Source organism: Miniopterus natalensis, chromosome 20 (genome assembly GCF_054644295.1).
Source record: "Miniopterus natalensis isolate mMinNat1 chromosome 20, mMinNat1.hap1, whole genome shotgun sequence".
NCBI classification, from domain to species: Eukaryota; Metazoa; Chordata; class Mammalia; order Chiroptera; family Miniopteridae; genus Miniopterus; species Miniopterus natalensis.
In genome coordinates, this window is record NC_142100.1 from 11,506,637 (window position 1) to 11,525,317 (window position 18,681).

The 18,681-nt window shown below is 43.4% G+C and overlaps 1 protein-coding gene across 1 annotated transcript in view; it reads right to left on the reverse strand.

Annotated features, from left to right (window-relative positions):
• The window catches only part of PKNOX2 (PBX/knotted 1 homeobox 2), a 255,958-nt gene extending 242,332 nt beyond the window's left edge, over positions 1 to 13,626 (reverse strand). The window contains exon 1 of the mRNA XM_087828594.1: positions 13,148 to 13,626. The gene's annotated coding sequence lies outside the window, so the exon portion shown is untranslated. The remainder of the gene's footprint in view (positions 1 to 13,147) is intronic.
• Between the last annotated feature and the right edge of the window lie 5,055 nt (positions 13,627 to 18,681).

Below are 18,681 nucleotides of genomic sequence, written 5' to 3' on the forward strand. Positions count from 1 at the left end.
ATGCTACAAATCATTTGCTGTTGATCTGAAATTTGTATTTGACTAGTTGTCTTATATTTTATCTGGCACCCCGTCCCTGGGGCCTAAGGGGTTGAAGTGGTGGCCACGAGGTTGTGTCATGAGTTGTGTGAGGACAGGGGACCTTCACAGACCTAAGTGGTCAAAATCCTCCTAGAGCTAAACATGCCAGAGAGCCTTAACCATACGGGGCTACACCGGCATGTTCCAGCTATGGAGGGAGCTGTGAAAGGCGGGCACATTTTCAAAGGCCCTATATAGAGAATACGGCCAGAGTCTCTTATCTCTTCCAGTGACTTTAGGATGGAGCCAGAGTCCATGTAGCATAGAGCCCCTCGGGAAGACGACATCTCCTTCTGGAATCCCAGAGGCTAACTAGATCTACACTGATAAGAAAGAATTCCCTCCACTGGGACTTCATTTTGCCCCAGTCCTTCATGTTGAGAAAGGGACGCTGTCGGCAAAAAGAGAATGTAGCTAACACTTGTCTCACTACTCTTCTTTCTTCTGCTACAATTGATGCTCTTTAAAGTTCTTTTCAGAATCTAACCTCTCCGATGCTACATTCCAGGAAGAAAGTAAATAAAGAAATACATAAATCAATAATAATCCTACGTTGATTTGGAACTGTTATGAACACAAAGTAAAAAAAAAAATTAAAAAATCAATGGTTGCCAAATGAAAAAGCATAGACTCAAAGGAGGATTTTTTTTTATCCAAAAAAGTTTTCCAATGGTATCACAAACAATAGAGAATAAAATTAAAGCAACAATAATAAAAAAGCACACCCTGCAGTGTCCTGTTAAATAATTAGATGAGATTCATCAGGGTAGCAACTGGTGCCGAGTGGTTTTTTAATTTTCTCCTGCTGGGTAGCCTCCTCTCACAGTATCAACAAATAGATTAACTACTTGTCAGAGAGGAGGCCTTCACAGAGCACAGCTGAGTTCCTCAGCATTTCCTCCTCTGCATACCTCCTCCCCAAACAGGAAAATCGGATCATTTTCTTAAAAGACCCAAAATCTAGAAATGATTAATTCTACCCATGAGGATCGCTTGATTAAATAATGCACAGAGTTAATTCCACCACAGTCCACGCTGGAAAGCTGGGCTGAGGATTGATAAGAATGACTAGTTGCCTCTAACCAGCTGAGCTACCCGGCCATAGCCCCAGATAACTACTTTTATTTATTTATTTATTTATTTATTTATTTATTTATTTATTTATTTATTTATTTTATTATTTATTTTTTTATTTTATTTTTGTTTAAAATATTACAGATGTCCCTTTTTCTCCCCAATGACCCATTCCACCCTGTCCCTTCCCCCTCCCCAGTCCCTCTCCCCACCATTGTCCATGTCCTTGGGTTGTGCATATATGCATATAAATTCTTTCGTTACTCTCTCTCTCTCCCTCCACCCACCCGCCCTCCTCCATCCCTCTGACATTCGTCAGTCTCATCTATGCCTCCATGTCATTGAATCTATTCTGTTCATCATGAGATCAGCAACCTTACCTCAAAAATCCTGCAAATGACCCGTCTGTTTTATGAACCAACATGCTAGCCATGTCCCTTTTTCTGAGGTGACAGAGTGATTTAATGCCTCCGAGCACTGTCTATTGTGCCTGTAGAGGCCTTTTTGACCATTAATCCCAGATCATAGGCTCTGCTCAGCCTAGTTTGGAATTACCAAACTCCTGGGGTCATGCTCACCAGGACTTCAAAGAAGCACAGTTAAGGTTCCACCTTGTTTGCGCATCAATTCAGGAGAACTCAGGGAACCCTAATGGCTGACCTACGCTTAATACTGTTATGAGAAATGCCTGAGAAACAGATGGGGGCTAGACACTTAAAGCACCATCAATCTATCCACAGAACCTGCTTGACTTTGACCCAGCTCTGGCACATGACAGCAAGAGGGCTGTAGGCCTAAGACTTCCCGCCTGTGTGGTAGCAGGTGGAGGCAAGGCAGCTGCAATGGGACACGGAGAAGCAAACAGCTCACCTGAAGGACACTGAGGTGAGAAGCAGCTAGAAGGGCCAAGGGACCAGGATTCCTGGCAGAGAAAGACTGCCTCCCTGCCCTGACCTCATTGTTCTTCTTCCCAGCCTATGTCAGCTCTGCCTTGAGGGTCAAGGGGCTCACAGAAGACTACAGGGCTCCCATCTGCCAGCTCCATCCTTTCTCTCCAGTTCTTCTTGTGTGTGTTCCCTGCTCCCCCAGTGGCCTAAAGCTATGCTCCATCCCAGCTGCCTTTGTTAATATTCAACATGCATCCTCCAAGTTTTCCTTGTGCACTCACGCCCAGAAAGTCTTTCTTGGAAATTCTGAGACTAGAGCATGATGGGAGGTTACACTGACAGATGAGGAAGACAGGACCAGGACTGGAGAACGTTTTTATTTCTGTTTTAATTACTAAGTTCTTTAGGGTTTCCACTTTCGATGTTGATTTTGGTTCTTGTTTAAGTACGTAATTGATAGAGCATATTCTTCAGATTACTTTTCCTATTTCCCAGCAATTCCATACTTGATGATTCCCATCACTCTACAGCTAGGATAAAATCACCAAGATTTTAAACACTAGGAACTTCGGCTGACCCACACTGTATAACAAGTACTTGAAATTCTGAGACTAGAGCATGATGGGAGGTTACACATCTCATTCAGGGCAAATGGCTCCAGTTCATTTGGTCTTATATCCATCCCTTCCCATTAGAAAAACCCTGCTTCTATGTAACTTAAATGTACATGCTGTCGTGCTCTCCATTCCAGGAGAAATCCAGACTTTCATCATAGTACCCCTCTGATGAGTCCCTCAGAGCCCTTTAAAAGAGGCACTATCCCAACCTTCTCATGCTAGAGTAAGAGGATCTGGGATAGGAAATACAACTCATCTGTTCTGGCAGATGAGAAAACTGACCTCAAGGAGGACAAGGGGCTTCATCAGAATCATGTACCTGAGAGAAAAGCCAAGAATAGAGCCCAGATGCTCTGATCCCCGAACCTCCTTACCTCCTACTGCTACACGTAGGGGGCTTGCCCTTTCATGAGCCTCCATGCTGATCTCTCAGCCACTGCCAAGTGTCACTCCCTGATGTTATTTCCTTTCTCTGATCTACCCCCTCCAGTATCTCTAATAGTGAAGTTAGTGTTAGTTGGGTGGTCTAGTTTGTCTTTGATTCTACCTCCCTGTTATCAGCTCTGCACAGGTCCCTCTCCTAACCAAGAGGCCTGCTTTCCTCCACATCTCATGTTGGCTGATTTCTGAGCAGGGTATAGTTGTGCATGTCTGAAGCTGCTTGCATCTTGATTTCCTGGCAGGATGCTCAAAACTGATTTCTACCAGGAGCTGAAGGAAAATGATACAGCCAGGCTCCTCTGGGGTGGAAGACAGGGTCCCCAGGGTGCCACTGCACTCTCTCTTTAAATTATTTGGACTTAGAAATGAGTGATCTGTTTAGACCCTTAGACCAACTGAGTGATGAGAAAGAGAATGGCTGCTGCTCCAGTTCCTTCTATGAGTGCCCTAAGGAAAAGCATACAATGTAGGTGTGCATGCAACCCACCCTTCCAGTAACCTGGAGAAGAGGTGTCGCCTGCCAGGTCAGCCTGTCACCTAGCTATCCCACTGGGCCTCTTGGACACTTCTCATCCAAACAGGACCCTACAGCAATGAATGCATGTGGTAGGTGCCCAATAAACATTTGTTGAATAAATGTAAAAGAAGTTTTAATGCCCAGAATATCTCTTCAGTATTTAGATTACCCTCGTTCTGAGTAGATAGAAGCTAAAAGAGACGGAAAAGAAATTAAAATGCGTTTGGCACTGAGACAGAGCAAAGCTGTGTATATGAGATAGAAATCGTGTTCTCTCTGAGCGCCCCAGATTCCCCACATGCATGACTCAGGCGGTAACACAGGCAGGCGGAAGAGAATGAAAAGTTAGTTCCAAGACCACCTAACCAGTGAGAGTTCCACCTCCAGGATCCAAGGAGCATCGAGGCCTAGTCCTGACCCAAAGGAGGAGATAAAAATTCCTCCCCAGGAAACCCACCTTTTTGCAGAGCTGGAGAACTTGCTGTTTCACAGCCTTAGCTAGACAATGCTGGCTTGATTAGCAAATATTAGAATTGGGAGAAACAAGCATTGATGCAAGTAAAAGAATATTCCGCTGCTGATTTAAAGACAAGTGAATCGCTAAATATTTTTATTAGCAGCAAATTTGCTGCTTGCTGGAACTAATTTCACGCCCTGTAGATATGGTGCTTAAGTTGGAAATGGCGTTAAATTGCTCTCTCCTTGAGGCGCGTAAGGCTTCTCTGGTGGCAACCACCACTAGATGGCACAGACAAGGTAGCTCCTCTAAGACAGGCAGCTTTGGAGCCAATCAGAGGGACGTCCACAGGAAGTCCCGCCCTCCACTTCCCCTCAGCTTCCAAAGAAAGGTTTGTGTCTAAAAATCCAAACCTTTTTAAAAGAGAGTTGACTAGAAAGGAGTGTTCCTCCTAAGGCTCTTGAGTTTCCCAGTTCAGTCTTTTCTCTAAATTCACGTTATTCTTTTAGTCAGTACATGCAATTTGGCAATCAGGTGTAACATACAGTTTACTGTGTGTGGATCCTGTCTTTCCAACTCCACCACACAGCTCCCAGAAGGGAGAGTGAGCAGACAGGTACAACTTGCAGGTCAAGGAGCTAGAATAGAAGAACTGAGGCAAAGATGGTAGCACAAAGGATGAAACCAGGCTAGACCAAGGCTGAACCAAAAACGCAGAGATCTCGGCAGACGGGGGAGGTGAAAGCAGGTGACAATCCATAGTGGAGGCCAGGCCAGCTCTGAGGGTGGGAACTGATGTGGCTCAGATGCCAGAGCCAGAGGACACATGAAATAGTAAAGGTCAGAGCAAGCTGTGGGGGAACAAACAGACCAACAGAATGCAGAACAAATGCCTAAGGACAAAAAAGGGAACAGTCCAAAGGGTCAAAGCAACAGTCAGGAACTAGGTAGAAGCTGGAGAAGGTGCAACACGCACACATACACATACACAAATGGACTGAGCTGCTCATTAAACAGATGCTTAATGGTCAGATAATACTAGAACCAACATGGGTTCACTAAGCCTAAGTCTGCCAAGTTGAACTCATTTCCTTGTCAACAGAGTTGCGTAGCTGATACATCAGATCACGTTACTTACTCTCTTGCCTAATGGCTGCTGACTTGGCTAAACTTTTCACCTACAGGGTAAAGCCTTAACTCCTCACCATGGCGCTGGAGGCCCTCCACACCCTGTCTCTTTCTTGCCACTCATTTCCCTGAACCTGGCGCTCTGCCCACAGGAGAATGTTTGCTGTTCCCAAACCTTCTGAAGACGTTCACTACTCCGTGGTTGGCTATCACATTTTTTCACTCTGGAATATCTTCCCATCTCCACTCTCCACTCATCTCACCAAAATCCCACATATCTTTCAAGGCCAGTTAAGATGTTCCTTCTTTTGTGAAGCCCTCCTCTCTCCTCCACATGAAGAAGTAATCTCCCCTTGCTCTGTGTGCTCTGTATACTCTTTATACTGCTAATGTACAGCATGATATAATATAAACTATCTATTACCTATTCTATATTATATTGGGAAAACTATAACTCTAATACAACTTAGAGGTAACACATCTTTAATTATACACATACTGATTTGTAGCTGGTGTATATATGTGTCACCGGTGCCGAACTGCAAGCTCTTTAAGACAAGAATATCTTGATTATTTTTATGTCCTCAGCACTTAATACAGAACCTAGAAGATAGAAGGTCAACAATAAACATTTACGGATTTGAACGGGAATAAATGCCAAACACAATGTATCTTCAAAGTTACCACCATGAATAATGCTGTAAAATGGATCATTAGGCGGAACTCAAGCTGTCTGAACACATACCCAGATGGAAGCAGACCTCAAATGCTACCAAGTTCTAGCCTAGAAAACATTTTTATTAGTAACTTGGATTAAAACATACAACAAATGTTTATCAAATGTGCAAGGAGATCCACTCACCTCACTGAAAAGAGAATCAAGACTTTAAAAATGAATCTAATAGGCTGAAATCTAGTAATCTGGAAAACTAACAAGGTAAAGTTTAAATAATGTAAAGACCTATATTTAAACTTCAAAAATAAACTGCACATATGGAGTATAGTGGAGATTTTACTTGGCAGTAATTAATGTGCAGAAGAGTTAGAAGCTCCAGTTCATCAAAAACTTTAAAAGCAAACTAGGAAGTGACCCAGTAGCAAACTCAGGAGACTAGAGTTCCTGATGGCCATAGAGTGTCCAACTCAAATAAGCAGTAATGGCATCACTGTGCCTTTGGAGCTTATGTGAAGTATTATGAACAATTCTAGTGCCAGATTCTAAAAGATGCTTTAATAAACCACAGTTCACCCAGAAAGCTGTGACAGAGACAGTAAGGAGCCTAGAAACAATGAAATAAACAAACAGTGAGTGAACTGTGTGCTTAACTTGGAAAACTGAAAACTAAGGGGAGGTTTCATTGGTATCTTCAAATATTTTTAAAGTGGCCTTTTATGTGTTGCTACAAATGGCAAAGCTAGACAGTGAGTAGGAATTATGAGGAGGCAGCGTTTGGCTCAGTATAGGAAAGGATTTTGTAAAATGTACAGCCATCCAACAACGAAGTAGGCAACTTTGGGAGGTTGAGAGCTCCCAACCCTGAACATAATTTATGCAAAGGCCAGATAACTAGATAAATATAAGAGATTTATGGCAGAGATTATTTTTATATATACAAATTATAAATACCTTCCCTTGTTAAACTTTCAGTGCATCATCAGAATCTGCAAGATACTATCTAACATCCTTCTCACATGATGCAAGCCCTTCATGACACTATCCCGATGACCTCCTGGCTTCCTCTTCTTCCCTTCCCCGCCTCCCATGCCTTCAGCCCCAGCCCACTGCACACCATGGACACTCTGAACTCCTCGCCCATCACCTATTCTATTCTTGCTCATAGCTCTGGAAACCTGCATGTGCTGTTCCTTGTGCCTGAAATCCCTTTCCTCTTACTCCCTGTGGCTAATTTCCAGTCACTCATAAAGACCCTGTTCAAGTGTCACCTTGGAAATCTTCCCTGACCCCTCTGTTTCCTGTCCTATACTTAGGAAGCACCCCAGATTTACCTCTGATGTGGCCTTTATCACAAAAGGCGTTTTGCTTGTTTGTCTCAAACAGACAATTGGAAGAAAGGGACTATGCCTCCTGCGTTTCTAACCACTGCTTAATGAATGGTAGATATTCAGTGTTTGAAGTGAACTGCCTCAGGCCTTTTTCCTTAGGTCAAAACATGATCAAGGGGCCAGGCAGGCTCTAGTTTACTCAGCGGGCATTCATTCATCCCCAGAAACAGAGGCTCTGGGGAAATGACCCATTCGAGAATGGCTGTCCTTCTCAGCTGCAGACCACCCACCGAAGCGATTCTACTCTGTGCTTCCCTTCTCTTTAAGAAATCTGGCTTCATTGTTATTCCTCCAGCCACCTGTCCTTGGCCACACCCTCTTTTCTTCTTCTTGTCCCCTACTTATGTGCTTCCTAGCACCCCTAACTGTCTCAGCCAGGGGGGTATGCTGGCAAAGCAATCGGAGAAGCAATTCTATTTATTATCATTTATTTATTAGATTAACTAGCATCACATCTACTGCCCTCAAGGCCTCTGAGTTGGTGTACCAAACTCATACATTAGTACTTTCTATTCAGGATAATTTGGATCATGCCCCAAAGCTAGCAAGACTGGTTCTGAGGCAGAAATCCCCAGAACTGAAATCTCCAAGGCTTCTTTCCCTCCTTGTGGACAGTGGTCCTCACCGATGAAACATGGAATGTTTGTGAGCTGGGCCATACCCAGGGATTTGTGCACTTCTGAGAGAAGTATATTCCTAAAACTGATTTAGTTCTGAGATCTCTTTCCTAAGTATTGGGTCTTTCAATCAAGGACTGATTTCTAAAAAACCCTTTCAGTTTCAGCAGTTGAGAGTTCAAATAAGATGTATACCCATATTTTAAAATCCTTGATTATGGGTCTGGCCATCTCCTTCCACTCAGAGCTCAATAACTATGGCTGCACTACCCACAGCCTCAGCTTGACCTTGCTCCAAAATACCCGGAGAGAACAGACTAAAAGTGCTCATTGGTGTGACCCCAGCTGAACGAACGGGAGCATTTTTTGGCTGCTTCTTGGACACAGTGAGCTTGACACCTTGTAAGGAAGCACAGGGCTCGGGCCTGTCATGGGCTGTAGCAAGGCCTCCAGACATCTGCTAATCCAGAAGCCCCATGGTTCTCCTAATACTCTCACACTCCCCATAAAACATCATGAGCTTCCTCCCCCATCTACCAAATGTTCCTGCGTAGGCTCCAGCTGAGCTTGCCATACATACCCTCCCAACAGCTGCCTGGTGGTGTGCCTCTCGGGCTGCAGTCCTCTCCTCCTCCACAAGAGATGAGGAAATCAGAACTCACAGGAGCCATCTCCTGCCAGCCGCTTCCTATCAGCTGCCCAGAAAGGAGCGCCGACCGCAAACCCAGCGCTGGGTAGGGCCAGTGCTAAAAGGTTCTCCTGCTGCGTGATGCTTCATACCCTCCTCCTAACCGTAGGCGAACAAAGGGACATGAAACTCCCCTGTACCACCACCCTTGGGACTCTCGGGAGAGGATGCTGTTTACCAGGAACCAAGAAATCTCGCCCACCCTGCAGATGCAGAGAAACGAGCCTTCCACTCCACATACTGGGAAGCAATCTCCAAAGCTAGTTAGTGGCTTCATAGTACCAGACCTTAGCCTGCATTAACTGGTATCGGGCACACTCATTCTGCTTTCAGCTTTTGGCAGGCACATCAGATCATGTCACTTCTCTGTGCCAAACTCTTCCAATGGCTCCCATGTCACTCAAGCTACCCCCGCCTCCTTTGCTGGCCCTCTCAGGGCCGTCCTGCCTGAGTGGCCCTCGGCCCTTCACTCTCTCACTTCGGGTCACTGAGATGTTGCTATTCGGAGAGACGGATCCTCCATCAGCTGTGTAAGACAAAACCCCACCCTGCATGCCTGCACCCCATGTTTCTTCTTCAGAGCCCTTGAAACCAGCAGATTTTTTACGTATTTATTTGTTGATTTTTCGGCTCCTCCCACCGGAATGCAAGTTCCATGAGAGCAGGGCTTTTTTGTGCATTCTTTAGCCCCACTTTTCAGGCACACAGGAATGAATATTCAGTATAAATATTTGTCAAATGAGTGAACAAACGGTGAATGAATGTCTGCTCGCAGGCTTCCATACTAACGGTGCATGATTACCGGCACTGAGCAGATAAGGAGCTGGTGCTTGGCAAACAATGAGGGCCCCTGTCCTCTATTATGCTGTTCAGAAAACAGAGGCTAAAAGTCGAACCTAAGATTCACATAAACCAACAACCCCCCCATTTGCCAGGCCTCCAGATTTTCAGATCGCGATGCGCATAATCAGAGTTCCTCTCCCTGCCTGTCCACCAGCCTTCTTTGGTTTAAGAAACAGATCTTAGAACTCCTCCCAGCATGAAGGACCTTTCCAGCTATCAAATAAGTCAAATGGAGCCAATCTTCTGGTGACGGAGCGCACTAAAACACTTAATTTGGTACTTGCTAATGTTAAAGTAGGCCAAGTCCTTTCTTGTTTGGGCAAAACAGCCCTTTTAGAGGATAGACAAAATACCTGACTCCCACTTGTTGAGCCAATTGGTTACATTTTCTCTGAAGGACACTTTGATTTGTAAGAACTGCAAATAATTTAGAAATCAAAGCATGTTACTTGTCTTGTCCATTTCTGAGCCCCACTGAAGACGGAATTCATCCCTGTTCTCCAAACCAGGGGAGGCAGAGGCTTCCACGAGAGGCAATGCTGCAATAATGCCGAAGGGAGCTGTCCAGGTTTGCTTTCCACTCTATTGTCTAACTCTGTCTGCTCCCTCATCTCCCGGAATCCAGGCTTAATAATTTACAGCGGAAAGACATTTAATAAATAAACGGCCAGATTGGAGCTGTCAGCACTGCACAATGGGGCTGTTTGCATCAGCACCCGCTCTCCCAGCTTGCTTCAGCTAAAACAATCCCGCTTGCTATTTTCATAAAATTAGCTCCTCTGCAGTTTCTATTAATCAGAGCGTTGTTGGGTGAGAATTGTACTGGGATTTCATCACCATCTGACTTCAGCCGCTTTGTGAATCTGATGAATTTTTATCACCTTTATGAGTGGCAGAGAAGGTAAAAAAAACTTGGGTGGGCTGATGTGAGTGGGCGAAGGGCTCTTCCTTCACCACTGAGGTCTAACATGAGAACCCAGGTCAGTCTCCCATGCCACACTCGGAGCAGCATTCTCCCCCAAACACATCCTTTATATATCTACAGTTCCAAATCTTCTTGGGGTCATGGGCTCTTAAAAATCTTAGGAAAGCTAAGGATACTCTCCCCAGAAAAGCCCACACAGGTAAACATACACTAAACCTCACCAGTGGGCTGGCTTGTGGACACTCCCTCCCCACTCTCCCCTCTCCACACATACGTCGCATCCCTTGCCTCTGGAGTGAAATCTGGGTTCTGGGCCTTTCTAACCATCCTCACCTCCCGTAAGAACCTTAAACTAGAACAGAGGCAGCCACCTCTGAATTATTTTGCTGAAGGAGAAAGATTTTGTACAAGAAAGGGCATAAAAGTGAGAAAGTTTTTCATGATGGCCATACATATCTTTGAGAAATGAGAAAAATGGAAAATAGAAGACAATTCATATTGGCTACAATACTGAAAGTCCAAGTATCCTCAATTGATTACTGTGCACTGTACTTGTCTGGATAAGACATGAGATCAAAATCAGGAAAGTGCTAAATCTCCTTGCCTCCAGACTACACAGCACCTATCCCACCCTAAGTAAGACATAGCATATAGGAAAGAAATCTTGAGCCAACAGAACCAGGGATCTACTACCACTGACCATGTGATTTTAGGCAAGAAGTAACTTGTCTCTGTCAATGGGGGATTTTTAAAAAATTAACACTGCATGATTTCCAAAGTCTGTTTCAGTTCCAACAGTCCATGGGATCTGATCCATTAATGACCTCTAAGATAGTAAAGGACAGAACTTTTTCTTATGGGCCCAATAGTAAGTATTTTAGGCGTATGGGCCAGACAGTCTCTGTATTAACTGCTTCCCTCTGCCATAGACAACATGCAAATGAATAAGATGTCCATGCTTCAGTAAAACTTGACTTATGGACACTGAGATTTGAATTTCATATAATTTCACATTTTTCTTTCTTTGATTTTCCCCCCAACCATTTAAAAATGTAAAAATATGAGCATACACAGAATAGATGGCAGGTCCAATTGGGCTACAGGCCATAGTTAGCTGATCCCTGGTCTATAGCATAAGGTAAATATTATAATCTAGAAAATCATGGTGGTAATTCTGGGTGAACTTGGAAGATCAGTAACTACTGACATATAAGTGGAGGGAAGTTTTTGTTTTCCCAGTTTTCCAATTTAGCAGAATAGAACAGTGGTAGCTTTTGAGTCTCAGCTAAATGCCAACAATTACTTAAGTTTTAGGCACATTTTCAGAACATACCTGCAGAAATGCAAAAATAATCACACATAGGAAAATTTAGTGCTCCCCATCAGAAAAAGTTTTGAGAACCATAAAATGAACAAGAAAAGTTTTGTCTTCTCTGAAATCATTTCTTGTACTCCATTAGCCTAATAACCTCTTTTTTGTTACCTTATCTCTCTATCAGGCAGCACAACAAATGATCTTGCACATTTGAGAAAAAGGAAATTAGACATAGGTGTTTTATTGCTGCTGTTGCTTGGACTTTTTTGCTTAGGAGAAGAGAAAACTGTGATTAAACAAAATGATGTGCACACCAAATGGCATCTTTGTGCACTGAACAAGTATACTATGAGTGATACATATATGGCAGAGATGTGGAGCAATGTGGAGAGACACCGTGTTAACTCGGTGTACAGAAGACAATTTTTAAAAAGAGAAAAACTGGATAGTCAAGTAATCAATCTTCTTTGGAGTAAATTTTGATTAAGAGATGACAAAATATAGTGACACCAGTGCTATGGCGACAGCACTTCTTTTGATTTCAATGAAAGGGTAGGATAGCATTATTTAATCAGCAAACTAACACCTCTTCACAGTTAGGGAGTTAGGTAGAGGTGGGGCTTAGGGAGAAGTTACCTTCTTATGAGAGAGAAAACCTAAAATGTTATATCCAGTTGCGAAGATGTAAGAAGTCTGGAATGTCTCCTCGCTCATGCCGTATTCTTAATTTATAATTTAACGAAAGTCAGTTTGATCATTGGAAGTGTAAGAAGATTAGCTATCCCAAACTCAAACTTTGAACACTTTCCCCCAAAACATTAAGGGCTCAGAACTGGTACTGACCCATTGGTCTACTCAATGTTATTTTCCATTCTCTGTTTCCACTCCGGCTTAGACCAGTTTCCCCATTTCCCAGATACTCCGTGTTTATTCTTGTCTCAGTCTCTTGCTCAAACTATTTTCTCTCCCTGGATACCCTTCCATCTCTGTTCCACCTTTCCCATTCCTACCCATATGCCAGGGCTCAGCATTTAGTTCTGGCTATACCATGAAGGCCCACATTAATTCTAGCCAAAACAATATTTCCTCCAAACAACACAAGTGAAGACGTGCTCTGAAAACTACAAAATGCTCTGTAAATATGAAGTATTATTATCATCTTTGGAACAATTAACTATAAGTTTGGCCCATTGTTGTATCTTGCTTTAAAGCATTTTCTAATTGTTTCCTATCCTATTGACATTAGCAAACCACAAGCCATTAAGGCAGGAGTCACGTGGTATTTCTTCTGCATCCTCACAGTTCCTAACCAGTGCTTAGCGACAGTTAACACTCAATTCCACTGAAATGAATTAATCAGAATAATGGCTTTCTTAACCACCGAGCTCCTCATTGGCTCAAGTAAGGCCAACTTGTTAACCACGCGAGAAATCACTGGTTAGTACGTATGACTGTAAATGAAACCTTGAAAGTATAATAAATTTGAGACCTACATTCAAAGGAGTTCAACAGTCTTCTTCCATTTCACTCTTAGAGCTAGGATTCAGCATGGGACTTCCTAAGTCAAAGGTGCACTGTTCCAGGATTGAATCACACGCTTCACGACCTCTGAGAATGTTGTCTAAAGTCAAAGGTTCAATCAGTGCGACAGCTCTCAGGTCGGGTACCGTCCTGATTTTTGTTTTCCCTTCCTGGTCCAGCTCTGGAGGGCGCATCCTCTGTCCTACTTCCTTTGGTTAGCCTGGCTTATGGGTCTTTGGGTCTAACAGGCTACAGCCTCGGAACAAAATCGTGGCAAGTTGTGGTTCGCAGGGAGGCGAGGGCACGGACGGCTCCCGTTACCGACGCCTGGCGGTGAGGCTACAGAAGAGGCGCTTGACGGACCCTGGCCTCTCTCCCCGGTTCTGTCCTGTGAGTAGAAGGATCCTCGCCACAGTCTACTTCATAAGGATGACGGGAGAATAAGGCCGCATAAAAAGGAAGGTGAGGTAAGAATAAAGGAAAACGTGATGCTGTCAGAACTAGTGCTTCGTACTCGGCTCTCTCCGAGAGACATTGTTGAGGAACCTGAATAACTGGACCTGCGCCCCCCACCCCCGGCCCCACGTTGAGGCCAAATCTGATTTGCCCACCGGCGCCAGTGGGTCAGGGACTGAGGTGCTCATTAGACCCGGAAACAGGCACTAAAGTCCAGACTGCTGTACCTATCTCCTCACTTCAAGATGAAGGGAAGTGTTGCGGGGACCCAGCGCATCCCAGCAGGGCTGTGCAGTCTCCATAGTAACAGCAAGGGAGGCCGGGAAAGCAGCTCTTTTCCGCCCTACAACCCGCCCTAGGGCTAGACTGGCCAATGAACTAGCGGGTTACCTAGGGGATGGTGTGATTGACAATGGGTGGGGCGTGCGCCGAGCCCGGGCTGCCTCTATCCAATCGAGCTCGAGGCGGGGGTTCCAAGACTGAGGGCTACAACCAATAGGAGGGCGTCACAGGGTGCGACGTGCCCACCCACCACGCTGCCCGAGCAGCGGCGGGCGTAGGCAAATAAGGGGAAGCTGGACGTTGAAAGACCGGCGCTGATTGGCGAATGTGGGGCCGCCTGGATGAAAGCCCACTTGTGATTCGTTCTGTGTAGACCAAAGCCCTCGGGGCTGAAACCAGCCTGACTGCGAAGTGTGAGTACGCATCGCTTTGGGGGTCCCCGGGAGGGCGCAGGTGAGGAGGGTGCGGAGGGGAGGATGGCAGAGGAGAGAATGGCTGAGGCCGGAGCCAGGGAGCTGGGCCGGAGGAGGCCGGGAGAGGCGGGGCGCTGACCCCTCAAAACCCGCAACCTAGGTAGATGCCCTGATCGGGAATCGAACCCGTGACCGTTTGACACACGGATGACGCTGCAACCAACTGAGCCACACCGGCCAGGGCTAGACAGGTTATTTTATTCCAGCTCCAATCTACCTGTTTTAAATGCACAGCCCTTAAGTAAATGGACTTGCTCTGGAAGCCAGGTAGTCTAGACCATCCGTTCTCAAAGAAGGTTTGAAAAAGCCCTGGACATTAAATAAAAACACTGTCGTTGTTGTTGTTTTTAATCAAAGTTTACTTAATAATTTAGCTATTCCAGTATGGTTGGAAATAATGTAAGTATTACTCACATTAAAATCACACTGAATTACCAAGATGAAATGACTAGATGTTCACTGCTTCCCCACAAGAGCATTCGATGCTGTAGCCAGCCCTTCCTCTTCTAAACTCTTAGTGAGAAAACGCCCAGTTTGGTTATAAAATGTTGAACTTCGTTCTTGTAACCGCTTGGGGATATTTGTCTCATTACTCTATTGCCAGACCATATACCAAACCCAATGTTTCATGAACTTTTACGCTTTCGTGAAGGACTGATGGGCAGTATTTCTAATGACCAGCTTCAGCTGCCCAGAGGTGGAATTGCTGGGTCATAAGGCAGTTCCATTTTTAATTTTTTGAGAAACCTCCATGCTGTTATCCATAGTGAATATATTAATCTGCATTCCCACCAACAGTGCACGAGGGTTCCCTTTTTACCACATCCTCACCAACACCGTTGTTTGTTAATTTATTGATAATAGCCATTCTGACAGGTGTGAGCTGATATCTCATTGTGACGATTAGTGACATTGAGCATCTTTCCATATGTCTGTTGGCCGTGTATATGTCTTCTTTGGAGAAGTGTCTATTCAGGTCCTTTGCCCATTTTTTAATTGTTTGGTTTTTTGGTGTTGAGTTTTATAAGTTCTTTATAAATTTGGGGTATTAACCCTTTATCAGATGTATCACTGGCAAATATGTTCTCCTGTACAGTGAGTTGTCTTTTCATTTTGTTGATGGTTTCTTTTGCTGTACAAAAAACCTGCCTCATTGCTAAGGCCTTCTTCCTAGACTCCTTTCCATCTCCACAGCTAAGAAAGATTTCTGACCTTCAGCGTCTCTTACCTACAGAACTGCAATAGTATCCCAATTGGTCACCAGTCTCTGTTCTCTGATCTCAATTCATAGGCACCCTGCGCCACCAGTTACCTTTTTAAAACTTAAGAATTATCTGAAAATTATCAAAAATAGTAAGTATCACACTGGGTAGTATAATAAATACCTATGCTCTACAAACTAGATTAACTAACATTTTGGCACATCTGCTTAAGTTTTGGGTTTTTTTAATTTTTATTTTAAAGAAAGAAAACATCATAGATTTTGTTCACATCCCCTTTGATCTCTTTCCTGGCCCCATTCCCCGTCCCTCCTCCCTCCTCAGAGGCAGACACTCTTCTGAAACTGTTATGCATTATTCAAGCCTATGTTCTTATACTTTTACTGTATATGTATCATAAACTATATATTGCTATTAGGTGCTTTTTTAATTTTAAAAATACAAGTATTATCCTATGGGCTTCATTTTGCAACTTGCTTTTGCCACTCAACATTATTTCTGAGATATATTTATATCAATACAGATAGATGAAGTTTACTCATTTTGTGTTCATTGGGACTACATAACATTGCATCCATTCTCTTATTGGTGGACATTCAGGTTTTTCCAGATGTTTTGCTATTATAAACTAACATCCTTGTACATGTCTCTCTGTGCTAGAGTTTCCCCATAACATTGGTTCTCCAAGCAGGTGGTGCTGCCCTTTGCCCATTCTGGGATTCATGGGGGCCTGTTTGAGTATCACTATGATTTTGGAGGCACGACTGAGGTTCACAGAGCAGGGCTGGGATGGTCGATGTTCTGTGATGCATAGGACAGCCCCTTGCTGTGAAGAACTGCCCTGCATCCTTTACAGCTTTTGAGTGTCCCACAGGATACTCATTTCTAATCTGAGCCTAAATCTAACTTTATTTTTTTGTACAAACATAATGTATTTTTTGGCAGAGTTGGATATAGTTAAAATTTCCAGGAATGCAACTCTGATTTAAATGAAGGGGAAATTATACTTATTTGTGATTTGGAACTTGAACAAGAGTTGTTCATCACTCTAGAAAAATCACATAACCGAAGGCAGCCCAGCTCGTGGTATTTGAGCTGCCATCCAACGCACCTGCATCAGCCTGCGTTTTGTACTTCTGCGTTCATGGCGAGTCTAAGTTTAGGTGCAAGCATCTGACTGCCGTGCTTCATTACGTATTCTACTGTAGTCAGCCCAACGCTTGTATATTTAAGCATATGCTGTTTTATAATGAATCCCTTTCCATTTAAAATTAGTTCCTGTGTGTAATATAAAGTAGAGATCTAATTTTATTATTTTCTGATTGGATAGTCATTGGTCCCAACACCATCTATGAAATCCACTGAATCATAAACCCAACTCTGTCTGGTCCAGAGCCCTCATCAATGCATGGATCTGTCTCCGGGTTCCCAGTTTTATTCTGCTGGTCCATGTGTCTTTATGCCGCTATCACACTGTTTTAATTACCTTGGTTTTATAATGTGTCTGTGGCAGTTGGTAACAAGAAAGGCAAGTTTCCATCCTAGTTCTTAAAATTGTTTTTGCTGTTCTTGTGCTTTTGCTCTTCCATATGAATTTAGGATCAGTTTTCAAGTTCCACACAAAAAATATTATTTTGAGATTTGGGGTTAGAATGCCATTGAGTGGATAGATTAAGGAAAATTAAGATCTATTAAAGTTGAACTGTCTCATATAGGAACATGAGTCATTTCTCTATTCAGGTCTGTTTTACTTTTCTATTCAGATCTTTTAAAAACTCTTTGAATAAAATTTATCATTTTTACTATAAAAATCTTAACACATCTTTTGTTGGATTTATTCCTACTTAGACATATATACATATTCATACACATCTTTTTATTATGAACGTTTCAAATATATTCAAAAGTATAGAAGATAGAGTAGCAAACACTCATCGCCCAGTTTCAACAATTAACTCATGAGCAGTCTTTTTTTATGTCGGCCCCCGTCACCTCATCTCCCCAGGTAATTACGAAGTCCCTAGACATTGTCATGTGTGGTCTGTGTTATGTGCGTGTGTATTATGCATCTCACAGATTATTTTTTAGCAATATAATCACATTAAAAAACATTTTTCACTTAAAAAATAAACAACAGTTCCCTAATATCACCAAATATCCAGCTACTGTACAGTTCAGATTCCCCAGGTGTCTTTTTTACAGTTGGTTGGTTTGAAACCAAAGTCCATATATTACATTTGGCTGATAGGTCTCTTCAGACTCTTTCTCTAAAGGGAACTTTTTAATATAAACTTTTTAGTGAAATGTAACACACATACAGAAAAGTATACAAGTCAGAAGTACATAGTTAGATAAAATTTAACAACATTAGCAAAGCCATCTAACAACACCCAGATCAAGAAACAGAATTTCTTCAGCACCCCAGAATCCTCTTCATGCTCCCTCCACTCACTACTTTCTGCAAGGTAGCCATACCCCTGACTTCTAACCCCAAAATTAGTTTGACCTGTTTCTGAACATTATACACATGGAATTGCACAGTACAAACTCTTTTGCCTCTGGCCTTTTTCAGTCAATTTGTGAGAAGCTCATCCATCTTGCTGGGTGTAGTCGTAGTTGGTTCATTCTCACTGCTTTCTGCTTTCATTGTGTGAATGAATAGATTGTGTGTATAGCACCACATTTTATCCATTCAACTGATGAATATCTGGGTGGTTTCTGTTTTTAGTTATTTCAAATAGGGCTGCGCTGAACTTTCCTACATGTCTTGGCGAGCCTCTGTGTGCATTTCTGTTGGGAGTACACCCAGGAACCGAGGAGCTGGGCCTGGGACTCGCGTGTAGTCAGCTTTATCCGATAGGGCCACGTAGTCTCCAGAGCGGCTGGGACGATTCCCACTCAGCTGCAGCGTGTGGGTTCCTCACACCTTTGACAACACTTGCTGTTGTCTGTCATTTTCATTTTAGCCATTCTGGCGGTTTCCATTTGTAATTTCCCAATCACTAATAAAGTGGAGCACCTTTTCGCGTATTTATTGGCCATGTGCATATCCTTTGTCAGTTTTTATTCAGTTAC